The sequence below is a fragment of the Lonchura striata genome, chromosome 3, assembly GCF_050655825.1.
Source record: "Lonchura striata isolate lonStrDom1 chromosome 3, ASM5065582v1, whole genome shotgun sequence".
NCBI classification, from domain to species: domain Eukaryota; kingdom Metazoa; phylum Chordata; class Aves; order Passeriformes; family Estrildidae; genus Lonchura; species Lonchura striata.
In genome coordinates, this window is record NC_140705.1 from 37934760 (window position 1) to 37948151 (window position 13392).

The 13392-nt window shown below is 35.6% G+C and overlaps 1 protein-coding gene across 1 annotated transcript in view; it reads right to left on the minus strand.

Moving 5' to 3' along the window:
• The window catches only part of EPHA7 (EPH receptor A7), a 216891-nt gene that overhangs the window by 22171 nt on the left and 181328 nt on the right, over positions 1–13392 (minus strand). The window lies entirely within an intron of this gene.

Sequence of the window (13392 nt, forward strand, 5' to 3'; positions counted from 1 at the left end):
GAAAACAACTTTAGATTAACATTTCTGTGTTGTAATACACCATTCCTAGGCTTTTATCTCTAAAAGCATTGTTAAAATTCGTGCATTTCAATGCTGTTTGATAGATGGACAATACTTGGGAATGTGTATAAACATCTTTTATTCTTCTTCTGCTTGCAAATATATGTATGGGAAAAAAGTGAGATCTTGGCATGAAAAATATCTTTCACTCTTAGAATTTCCTCACCTAATTCTGAAACAGCTTTATTCACTGGTCTTCTCCAATTGTTTCATTGACATCTCTGGCCTAAAACTTACTAAGGCCAGTAGGTTTTGAAATGATTCTTCATGTTCCAAAATCATGGATGTATGTTCTAGTTTTGAATCTCTTTAGAAAATTAATATTACATATTAAAAAACACCTTAAGCAAAACAAAAATTTGGAGGTAAATGTAAATCCACTCATCAGAAAAATTAGTTAAATCATATTTAATACTTCATTCTCCTGTTATCAACCTAGAACAAGTAGTCATTTTATCCCATAAATACCTGTTTGTCAAAGATTAAATCATAAAATCACAGAATATTTGGGGTTGGAAGGGACCTCTGGAGATGATCTAGTCCTTTGCCCACACTCAAGCAGACTCCCCCAGAGTAGGTTGCACCAGATTGCATCCAGGGGTATTTTGAATATTTCCTGAGAAGGGCAGCCTTTTCCAGTGCTCAATTATGCTTACACTAAAGAAGTTCTTCCTCATAATCAGCCTGAGCTTGCTCTGTTCCCATTTCTGCCTGCTGCCTCTTGTACTGTTGCTTGGCACTACCAACAAAGAGCTTAGCTCCATCCTCTTGGCACCCTCCCTTCAGATATTTGTAGACAGTGATTAAGTCCCTATTCAGTAATTTCTTCTTGAGGCTCAGCAGGCCTAGCTCCCTCAACTTTTTCTCGTAAGAGAGATGCTCTAGTCCCTTAATCAACTTTGCAGCCCTTTGCTGGACTCACTCTTGCAGTTCCATGTCTCTCCTGTACTGGGGAGGCCAGAACTGGACACAGCACTCCATACATGGCCTCACAAGGGCTGAGTAAAGGAGTAAGATCATTTCCCTTGATCTGCTGGCAGTGCTCTTCCTGATGCATCTTTGGGTACTATTGGCCTTCTTGGCCACAAGGACACACTGGTGGCTCATGGACAACTTCTTGTCCACCAGGACATGCAGATCCTACTCTGCAGAGATTCTTTCCAGCAGGTCAGCCTCCAGCCTGTTCTGGTACTTGGGATTATTCTTATCCAGGTGTAGAACCTTTAACTTTTCATTGCTGAATTACATAAAGTTCTATGTTCAACTCTCCAGTCTGTTCAGGTCTCAATAAATGGCAGCACAGCCTTCATGTGTCCATTGTTTATCCTCAGCAAACCTGCTGAGGATACATTCTGTCCCTTCACCTAAGTCATTGATTGAACAAGACTTGACCCAGAGCTGACCCATGGGGAACACTACTATCCAAAAGTCACCAACTAGACTCTGTACCACTGATCACAATCCACCTCACTGTTTCCTCATCTAACTCACAATTCCTGACCTTACCTATGAGGATGTTATGGGAGACAGTGTCAAAGGTGTCACAGATTTCAAGGTAGACAAAATCTACTGCTCTTGTCTCATCTACTCAGCCAGTTATTTCATTGCAGTAGTCTGTTGTCCTGGTGAAGCATGACTTCCCCTGGCTTAAATCAGTTTGACTACTCCTGGTAACCTACTTTTCTTTTACATGCTTGCTGATGACCTCCAGAATGATCTTACCAGGGATGAAGGTGGAGCTGACTGGCCTGTAGTTTCTTGGGCCCTACTTCTTGCTCTTTTTGAAGACTGGAATGACAGTCTTCCCCCAATCCTAGGCATTTCTCCTGTTCTAGGTGACCTTTCAAATATGGCATCAAAGCCTTCAGGCTATTGCAGAATGGATTTTATTGTTTAGTTTTTGGCTAACATAACTTGTTTTTTAAGAACAAGATGAAGCCAAGGATAATTAAAATCTGAATAAAATCATGGGGGAAGGTTTCACATCATCTTCTGTAGATTTGGAGAATAGAGAATGAATGAATGAATGAATGAATGAATGAATGAATGAATGAATGAATGAATGAATTCACAAAGATGATAAGATGATAGCAGGGTTGGAGCAACCCTTCTGTGAAGATGGGCTAAAGGAGTTGGGATTGTTCAGCCAAGAGAAAAGAAGACTGCAGCCTTTCAGTGCTGAAAGGGGGCCTAAAAGCAAGCCGGAGGATACATGTAGTGATAGAAATTACTTTAAACTGGAAGAAGGTTGGCTTAGATTAGATATTAGGAAGAAATTCTTTTCTGGGTAGGAAGTGAGGCACTGGAACAGGTCGTCCAGAGAAGTTGTGTATGTCCCATCCTTCAAGTGTTCAAGACCTGGCTTGGAAGGGCTTGAACAACCTGGACTGTTGAAGGGAGGTAGAAACTAATTGATCTTAAAGTTCCCCTCCTGCCCAAACTATTATGTGATTCTGTGATTCTATTGAAGATTAGGAGGAATGGGCAGAGGGAAGAGACTCTGGTTTGCAAGATATTTCCTATTACTATTAGTAGTGTACTCATCTAATTAGTTCCTGGTTGTCTCTATCTATTTCAGCATTTTGCCTGGAGAAAACTTGACCCATCCTAAAGACTATAGATGATCTGTGTCCAAACAAAAAAGCCTCAAACTCACTTCAAACTCTCCAGGAATGCTGGCAGACAGTCCTTTTTCGCTAATCATACCATATGTAGGTAAAAAGGTGCCAAGAGTCAGACCAGACCTGAATCATCTCCCACTCAATTATTTGATTGCACATAAATTTTAGAAGCCAAATTTTAATAAACAAATTATTTTGCCATTAGTCCCCATCATCTTTGCTCAGTCTTTATAATGCAAAAGCTATCCCTTTCCCAAAACCTCTCTTTGGACACATGTCCAAACCTATGATATTTAATGGCAACTCATTACTCATTCTTGTTTCATTGGCAAGTTCACCTGCTGACAATGGCCAGGCAAAACTGGAGCTTCCTGTACTCATAAACCTTCCAAGAGTCTCCTAGAAAGACAGCATACTCTCCCTTATTGAGGTATTACAAATCATATCCAAGAACATAATAAAAAATATTTAGCGTAACAACAAGAATAAAAAAAAGAAAATACTGAACCTTTTGGGACCATATTTAAAAATTATTTTGTTTTCTTTTTGAAGGTGAATGCAATTTCACAGACTTGTCTTTTTTTTTTTTTTCCGCTTCATGGTGAAGACAAAGTTGACTTAATCAGGGAGGTGTATCATGGTGCATTCAACCTGACACAAAATTGTTGTGATCAATAGAAAAACATCTACCCTTTTGACAGTAAGATACATAGGGTGGACATAAATTTAATGCACTTGAAACCTGAAAGCAGACTCACAGTTTTATGGCATATCTATATGGATACAAGCAGTGCTTCTAGGAATTGTTACCAATACCCTGTTTATACATGCTTGTATCTTGCTTTTATCTTATGTTTATAATATATTTATCTTTGTATATAAATGTATGTGTGTGGTATGTGAATAGAGAGGAAGAGAGAGAGAAAGAACATGCTGAAGCTTACACAGTTACAGTGAAATTGCATAATCTTTTATTAATATCATTTGCATCTTTCACAAACGTAGGAGTATACCAGATAAAACAGCATCAAAAAACGAAACAAGCAGACACACAGTGACAATTTTAGAAAAACTTAGAGGAGAATTTGTCTTCCATAAAAATGAAATAATAATTTTAGAGAAAATGTGTGTCTGTTGACACTTAACATTCCCAGGGATGTATTTATTGTACAGTTGCTGGGAAACCAGCCCTTCATTTGTATATTCATTTGCTCTGTCATGAGATTGAGCTGCAGTTTACTATAGAAAAGAAACATTGTCTGGCCATTTATATAGATTATATTATGTCCCCTTTGTATGAAATGTTGTCACATAAATATCATAATGCTACAGTTAAAGTATTGCCAATAATTACAGATTTCATCATTTCTAATGAAGAAGGTTCATCTTTTTTAGAAGGAATGCACTCAGCCCTCCATGAAATCAATTTTAAACACAATAAGCAAAGTAATATACCTGAAAGTGGCCTCCCAAGCCTGGGGATGGATCAGGGCTAAGTTGGTGCTCTTTCTAGACTTAATCAACATCCACTCACAAGTGGGAGATATGTGATTAAAAAAATAACTTTTACTATTTTCTTTACTATTTTTCCTTTTTTTACTCATATGAGGGGAAAGAGTTGTACACAATTAGTTCGGGTTTTTAGGTTCACAGGTGAGGAGGATTGAAGATTTGTTACTACCATCTAAGCACTTTACTACCATCTCCTGTTACTACCATCATCTCTTTCATTAAATGTGCAGCTGATCAGAGAAATGTGCAACTAATTTAGGAATGAGTAAATAAGAAAGTATTTTTTTTTTTTGCTGTTGCCAGAGGCAAAGTTTTGAACAGACAATACTGAAAGTGATTCAAAAGAAAAAGTATTTCTCTTGTGTGATGAAATTTTAAGCTGTAAAAAATGTCCTTTATCATGCAGACTGACACTCAGACTGCCTAATTCTCTCTAACCTGATACTCAGATAGAATTTAAATCATTTATGTCTCAGACTGATCCTTTTCACCTGAGACAGTGGCATGAAAATCTGGACACCTTTGCTTTGGAAGATAAAGTTTGTAATATGCTTAAATCTAAGCTGTAACATATGTTTGAAAGTAGCACCTGGTTCCCACCTAAACCATTTTATGATTCACAGATGGGCTGGGAAGCAACAACACATTTGGAATTCCCAATATGTAAAATATGATCTTAGCAAGACAATGCACTCAGACAGTCTAGAATTTTAATTAAAATCTACAGCCAGATGAAAAATCTTACTGCAATTAATTCTGATAATTCAAATACTTACACTGAGGGATATGGATGCAGACACTAGAGCTTCAGCCCTGTAGAGCTATGCATCCTGCAACCAGGAAGGGAATTTAAGCACAAAATAACAACCTAGACAGAAGCAGCTTGAGCTCTTCTGGGCTGAATTGAGAGAGCAAGAAAAAGTGTGGTTGAACTGTCTATAAATTTTAAGGCAATTTCTCCAGGTTAGAGATACCTGGACTATATTTCTAAAGAATATTTATTTATTTTAAAGAGTGAGTCATAATGCATGAAAATAACAATTCCTTAATTAATAGTTCCTAAATTTCCTTAAATTTTAAGTCCTAACTTTCCTTCCTTATCCCACTAAAGTGGTCTCTTTAATGTTTTCACAGTCATGTCCAGATTTATACCTTAACTACAGTTCAGATAAAGTTATTGCAAAAGGGCAACCTCCTTGATTTCCTCCTCCTGTGGCTGAGTTTTAAAAGGAAATGACAGCCACATCTGTGCTCTCTGTAGTGCTGGCTGCCTAATATAGGTGTACAAGTGACTAAATTGGAGTAGAACTTGCTTTCCAGATTTTGACTGGGAGATTTACAGCAGCTCTAGCACATAAGAATAGAACCTATAGTGGGAATGCAGAGACACCTGAGGAATGCTCGTTTAAAGTGCTAACAAGTCTATATGCTTTGGTACTCCTACAATCAGGTAGCACTTAAATATGTATTTTCAGGATCATAAATTTAAACCTAGACACATTACTTCCACTTTATAGCCCTTTGTATTTCTTACCATGTGGAAAAGTTGCCCACAGCTGTAAGGAAAGAATATGTATCTTCCCTTACATTTATATCACTGTATTATTAGGAATGTTGATTAAAGTGATTTTTTTAGTTTGTATTTTAAACCCTTTATTTTAATTCAATAAACACATTTACCTTTTTTATTTCAAACCATATAATTTTTTCATCCTAGCTAAGTATGCTGTCTTACATATTTATTTGCAAAAAGACATTGCTGGGCATCTCTGTTTTTGTATTTGAACATTGTTATGTAGTAAAATCTGCAAATAGTTGAATTACTTCAAACCAATAGTCCAATTTTGTGTTTAATATCACATTGTGTTTAATTTCACTACTGTGAAAATGTCTTTGATGAAAAGCATTTTGCTTTCTGAAAGAAAAATGCATAATCCCAAATCTTCAATCACTGAAAAGTAGTACAATTCCATTTAATGCACTTAGTTTCAAAGCTGAAAAAATTAAAGAGATTCCTTTTGGCACATTCTATTCTAAGTTAAAAGACATTCCAATTTAGAAAGCATGAGCATACCTTCAGAAGGAAAAAAAGAATTCAGAGAAAAAGCTCAACATATGCTAGGCACCACTCTCTTAATACCATCAAAATAACAGCAGAAGCCACTTGAGGATTCTCTGCTGAGCTGCACAGGCTTGTTCACCAATCACTAGACATTCAAATGGAAGTAAGAAATCCCCTCTAAGACCAGCTAAAAGGCTGTGAATTATTCCTCCTTTCATCTGACAGACTTGTCTTGACCATAGAATGCAGAAATTGATCTGCAAAATAAAAAATTGCACCCTAACTTTGAAAGTTACCTATATATACATATATATTATGTGTGTATATATATGTGTATAGTGTATATAGTTATATATATGGAAGGTTGATCAGGATGGCACTGAATTGCTCCTCTGCCTGCCTCTAGCTGCTGAGCTAGAATAGATTTTGGTGAACTCCAATAGTACTACAGACTTGGCTAAAGATCTTGTTTGTGCAAATACAGAGAGAAAAGGATTTATCAAAAACATGATCTGAAAGCACACTGGCACTTTCAGTGCAGATAAAATTTGGTCTCTGCTTCCAACCAGGTGAGAAGATTTGAAGCCAGTATTTCAAGAAAATCAGTCAGCACACAGAGCCTCCCTCATCAGCTCACATGCCATCATTTTACCCTTGGCTTTGTTTACTAGAGGCTGGAGGTTAGGGAAGTTGGAGATCTACAGTTTCTGCTTTCCAGCCTAGAAGTATTCAGATGTGGGTAAGTCTGTGAGGAAAAGTGCTATGGTTTCTTATTTCACTGCAAGACATGATACAGCTATGTATTTTGGACTTAAGATGATAAGTATGTCACACACATTTGTAAGGATGCCTTCACAACTCGCTTGACAAGTAAAAAGCTGCTTGATGCCTGTAGATGGGATATCCTGCCATTGGCCTTAATACAGTTCCCTGCTGCTGACTTTCTTTACCCTTCCTGCCTGTTGGGCAGATATTTTCAGATAATGTCTTCTGGTAACATACCAGACCAGCTCTTGCAGTTCATTCAAAGGCTGAGCTTATGAATCCTTGACCATACAAGCAGTAAAAAACTGTGATAAAGGCAGAGAGTGGATAGAGAATGTGGAAATACTTATGCCTACAATGCCACCTGATTGGTTTTGTATTATGAAATTGCTTTTTTACATTTTTCCCCCAGTAATCCTCTGGTGAACTTATAATGGAATAATATTCTGAAGTCACTTCAGACTTGCAAATATTTGTCAGCTGTAAGTTGTTTTAATGAAATTTACCCAGTCTAAAAGTCTGTGTTATTACTTGGGATTTTTTTTTCCCACAATCACATTTTTATGGGAGCTAAGACTTAGAAGCAGCGATAGAGAAAGCTTTTATTTTTTATGAGAAGGGGAAGAAATGAATAAATTGAATGAATTAGCTTTGCAAACAGATCTCTGATTACAGTTGTTGCTCTGGGACTATCACTAGTGTTACAACCAATAAACAATTTGTTAATACTAAGCCAAGTTCTAACTCTCTAGCTGCTAATTTAAGGTAGAAAAATTGTTTTCATTCTTAATGTGCTTTTCTTTCACTTATGTATTTTTCATATTCTTTGCTGAATGAAAAGGTAAAATTGTGCCCCATTTAAGTCTAAATAGCTAGTTTTATTGTATTTTTTCATACTTCGCTAAGTATTTAGTGCTTAATTTTCACCTTAATTATCTTTTTCTCATATTTGAATAAGAGAAGTGAGGAAAAAATCTCACATTAAGACTTGAGTTATCTTATATGATCCTAAAGGAAAAAACTTTTTTATATCTTTTTTTTTTTTACTATGTATCCATCTGTTTTTTGACTGGAGCTCAATAATTTTTTTTTTTATAATATATTTTCAGTTAGTTGGATTTGTACTTTGGAGAAAAAAGAGCAAAAGAAATACATTAACAACAGTCTTCCAATTTTTCTTCTTCAATTTTTCAATGCCTATCATGAACTCTAAGTTATTTTTCAACATGCTGAGCTTCCCACTAACAAAGAAACAAGTTTATAAAACTTTGTTGTCTTTCACCTTTAAAAAAAAGGAATAATGATATAAAAAATAAAAATAACAAAAAAAAAATCACCTTCAGTAACTAGAATGTGTTGTTTATATTTAGAATAAGAAATACCCTTGTACCTAGGCTGTAAACTTTTCAATTATATCTCCACAGAGGAGTCAGTAAGATTAGTCAGATGATAGTTGTGAAGATCAAAGCAGTTGTAAGTGATTTAATTCCTAGTCATATAGATAAATTACTGGTTTTAAAAGAGTAAAAAAGATTTATTAATGAGTCAGCTACCTATTCTAGCAGAGAGACTTGGAAGGTAGACCTAGAGAAGAATGATTTTTGGACGTATTTTATGTGGATTGGAAAGAACAACATACCTCTAAATTGAAATGTGTAACCAGGGAAGGGGGTGTAGTGAAAAAAGAAAAGAAAAAATCACAGAGCTGTTCCTTATTGCATTGCTTTCACCAGCCTGCACTGCTGCCCCTGTTTGTGGGAACATCATTGTGCATGGTGACAGTTGCCAAACTGGAAAATGCAAAAAGAATCCAGGATATTTTCCTGCAAATAAGCATCCAGAACCATTAGACAATCCATATTTTTGCTTCTACCTGGCTTCTGTTTATTGATGCAGGAATGCACATCTTCCATCGAGCCTGTGTCAGACCTGTCAGCTTATGTAAATGTCTCAGTTTTCAGAGACTAACAGTGGGCTACATATCTAATGCATTTGCATATGCTGGCAATTGTGACATGAGACCTATGGATTATCATCTGCCTGGATGGATACGAGGTATTCCAGTGCTCCTAAAGTGCCTCTGGACACCTGTGTTTAAACAATATCCAGAAATTTAATCTAAACTTAGTAGAACCATCCATCTCCACCTAGTGTATGGACAAGATGTGCAATGAGTGTCCTACTAGTGATAGATCTTAAGATAGACACTCAGACTTAGGTGCCTTGGTCTCAAACTGAATCCCACCCAAGGAGGTTTTTTCTTGACTAAATAGTGGCATTGCATACCCAGCACACAATAGTCACACAGATACAGATTGTTTGTCTCATCCTCATTGTTGAATTATGATAAAAGATGTTATTAATAGAGTTTTCCCTGCTGGCTGCTGGCAGAGCTGTCCTGCACAGTATTTTCTGTTTAGCTGACCACCTAAGGTTTCTGTGCAATCTCCAAATTTGCTGGGTAATAGAGTTTTTGGCTGCCCTGTGTGAATCTTTTCTTGGTTGAACACCAGGACATGCATGAACTCAAAGGATTTCACAATGGGTTCCTGGGCACCAGCCATGCTAGCTTAATGGCTCAATGTATTATTGTGATTTTTTTTTTTTTAAATACTGTGTGAAAAATTATCAGCTGTGGCAACCTTTAGTAAGAGTCAAATTGCTCTCTAAAATACTGTTCATATTTTTATAGTGTTTTTAGAAATATTAAAAGCATTTCTATAGGTTCCATTTTTCTCCTGCTTTGTACTATTATTTTGTAATCTCTTCTGGGCTTTACCTTGTGTTTTGGGACTGTTTTCAAGCTATCTTTATGCTTCTATTATTCAGATAATATTTTATAGAAGTCTGGCTTCTAATTATTCTCAAGACATGCTAGAACATGATGGCAATCTGGCTAATTCTAAAACTATATATCTAAAACTACTTAGGAGAATTCAGCTGACAGAACTTAGGTCCTATATTATTCACTTATGTCATATATTATAAGAGATTTTCTGTCCAGCCTCAATGTAAAAATAAAATGTAATGTGGAGATAGAAATTTGGAAGCAAAGGAACTATGTAAAAAAAAATTAGGATAGAATGAGATATAAAGTGTGAGATGGGAGAGTCTGGAGATTTGAAAGAAATTGAGTAGTTAGGAATACATATTTACATATCTTAGAACAATTAATTCATTCTGAGGTGCCAGTATATAAAGTCTTAAAAAAAAAAGAAAAAAAAAAAAAAAAAAAAAACAATCAATCAAACAAAAAAAAAAACAGCCAAAAAAACCCAAAAAAATCCCCCCAAAAAAGTGCCATAAAAGATACAATCCAAAGAACTCTTAAGCATTTTAAATAATCCTACCCATCCTACTCTTCTTTGCACAAATATAGAGTATTATATTTTTTGCTGCCTATCTGTAAATAAGAAGGAAAAAAATCTCCTTTATTTTTGAATTTAGATCATTAGAAAACATCTTTTGTGTGCAGTAGAAGAAGCAGAACACATAGAGGTGACAAAGATGAATCTACCAGAACCAGAAATACAACTAAAGAATTATGTGTAGAGGAAGAAATTTAGAAATGTTAGGAAAGTTAAGGAACAGAGGATTTTTGTTTTCTTCTTTTTTGCTAAGTAAAAAACCCCAAAACACCTCTAATTAACTAGAAGAGGGATACAGCATCTAATAGCCAAAATATCTCAAACTTCAAACCAGAAAAATAACTTCACCATAGCAGTTAGCAATTCACTTTTCCACTCTGAGTTTTCCCATCTGTAATTTGGAGAGAAACATTTATTCACCTCATAAGAGCTGTAAAGGGAAAATAAATAAATGTATGTGTGTATCTTGCTTTTGAATAATATTTTGATTTTTAAACAGGATTTGTTAATTTTCTTTTATGTATTTTGAAGGCTTTTACTGCCATTGGTGTAAACATGGTTATGGTGTCAGACATTCTGATCCAAAACCCTCCCACAAGAATATTTAAATGAGATTTAAATTAACCAAAGGGGATCAAACATTGTCCTCTGAATGTAATAATTGTTGCCTTGTAGAATTATGTAATAGTAATTAAAAAGCTGAATGGGATCCCACATCGTGTTTCCCAGTTCATTCTTGCATGTAACATTTCATGCAAATCAGATTATGTTGTTTAGCTTAAAAATTCCTGGGCCAGATTCTCAGCTGAACTGGAATCAATGGAGTGGAGCTGATTTACACAAGCTGTGGATCTGATTTATAATATTTATTTATCCTACTAAAGTTGTTAAAAAAACCCACAACAATAACAGAACAACAAAAACAAGAAAAAAAGAGATTTTTTAAAAATATATTTTTTTCTTTTTGCCTTTAAGTGTAAGATATAGTTGTGGTTCATGGTAAGCAACACTAAACTGATGAGTGTGCCTACTCCCACCACAACCATTGGAGACAATACATGTTCACTCAATTCCTTCTCTATTTCCCTTTACATCCAAGGAGTTATAATTTACTACTGGTGAGGCTCAACATTGCATACCTCTGGTCCCACTGTGAGTTGGCTCTGTTGTTTTGGCTAGGGAAAAGGAGAAGTGTATCACTGTTGTGATTGTTCTTCCATTTCACATAAAACATCCTGGCCCCACACAGGTTCAGCAGGAAAAGAGCAATACAGATAACAATGCAATCTATACACTTTGGAGGTGCAGCAGCAGTAAATGAATAAGGCATAGTAATATCCTCAACTTTAACATGCTCTCATCATATATCACTAATTGAGAACCAGAACCAGAAATAGTATATAGAAATCAGTCGGAAAAAGATAATTTGATCCTGACTTTTCTTTGGGTTTTGTGGGTTTTCTTGTTTTCAGATTCTACTGAAATTGAAGGATCCTTATAAATATTTTGGAGGGAAGTAGCAGAACACTGTAAGTTCCCTTCATGTTCCTAGAATTTTACCTCTATTTCCAATTTTGCTTTCATAGTTACTGTGTGTTTAATTATCATCATTTAATGGCATAGGACTTATTAGGTGGATTATAGGCATAGTGGAAAGTCACACTGTTTTCTGGAAAATGATTACATTAATCATTGGATAGATATAGGTTTACCTCACTTAACTAACTCATCTCTAGGATATCGTAAATATCAAAAATCACTTTTAATAAAATGTTTGTCATCCACTCATCCATTACTTTTTCTTTTTTTTTTTTTTTCCTGTAATGGAAATGAATGTTTTTTTCTACATTAGGCAATGTTGCAGTAGCTATTAGTTTGACATAAGCCCAAAAATTGGTGTGAACAAATTTTATTATGTAAAGCATCATGCAAGTGCTGTTTTTGCTTTGCTTCTGCATAAAGGTTACATGACAATAGCATCTTTATTAAATTGCAGTGAGAAGCTTGTACATTTGTTCATCACATGGCAGAGAAATGCAGGGGCGACTTCAAATTCATTAATTGAAGAACTGAGTGTATAAAATTTACTCACAAACTACTGACTGTTTTTTGGATCCAATTAAGGAATACTTACATAAGCAGATCCTTCTTGCTCTGGAGCAGTGAAGCTGAATGAAATATATATAAGATGCAGAGATAGGAATTAATAAAATTCTAATCCATGTTTTCTTGAGATGAAGAAGGTTAAATAGGTATCTGTCCACACCTCATTTGAAAAATGTATCTTTGAAGATTCTAGGGCTTCTCGTGTGTCCCACTTACTCTGTCATATTGAAATTAAGACAAACAGAAAATCTGTTGTTCCAAATTAGTCAACATATCTTCATGTTTGCTCCACAAAATCTTAGCATTTCTTCAATTTACTATAGTGGTAAAACTTTGCTGGAAAGGGAACTTCACCAGACAAGGAAATCAATATATATGGGTATGAGACTTCACATAGATCTGTTGGAATAGAGAACAATTTGCATGTAGAGAGCGCATTGAGTGCCATGGAGTTTACAGAGCTAAATTAAATGCCTCTGGAATGCATTTATAAACAAACCTATTTTTTATGACCTGTATGTCAAGTAGTAGTTTTAATGTAATTATACTGATTGCAACCTCATTTCCCTCAAATATAATTTTCATTGTGGCAGAGCATGAACAGGAGAGATGCAGAATCCTTAACTGATCATTTTTGGACCATGTCTGGACTGGGAGATCCACGAGTTTGTCTGAGCTCATGGTGCAGGTTCTGGCCATGTCCACACCTACTTTCTGTATTCTGTCTTTTGCAGGAAAGAAACCTGGATATAGAACACCTTGGTATGTTCTGAGCAGGTCTTCAGAGACAAACAGTCTGATACATCAGGAAAGTTTTCATGATTGTTCCTGTAATGTGGGGATCAAAGAAAATCTCAAATCCACCATATGGGTATAGAATAGTTAGTTCTAATTGTTC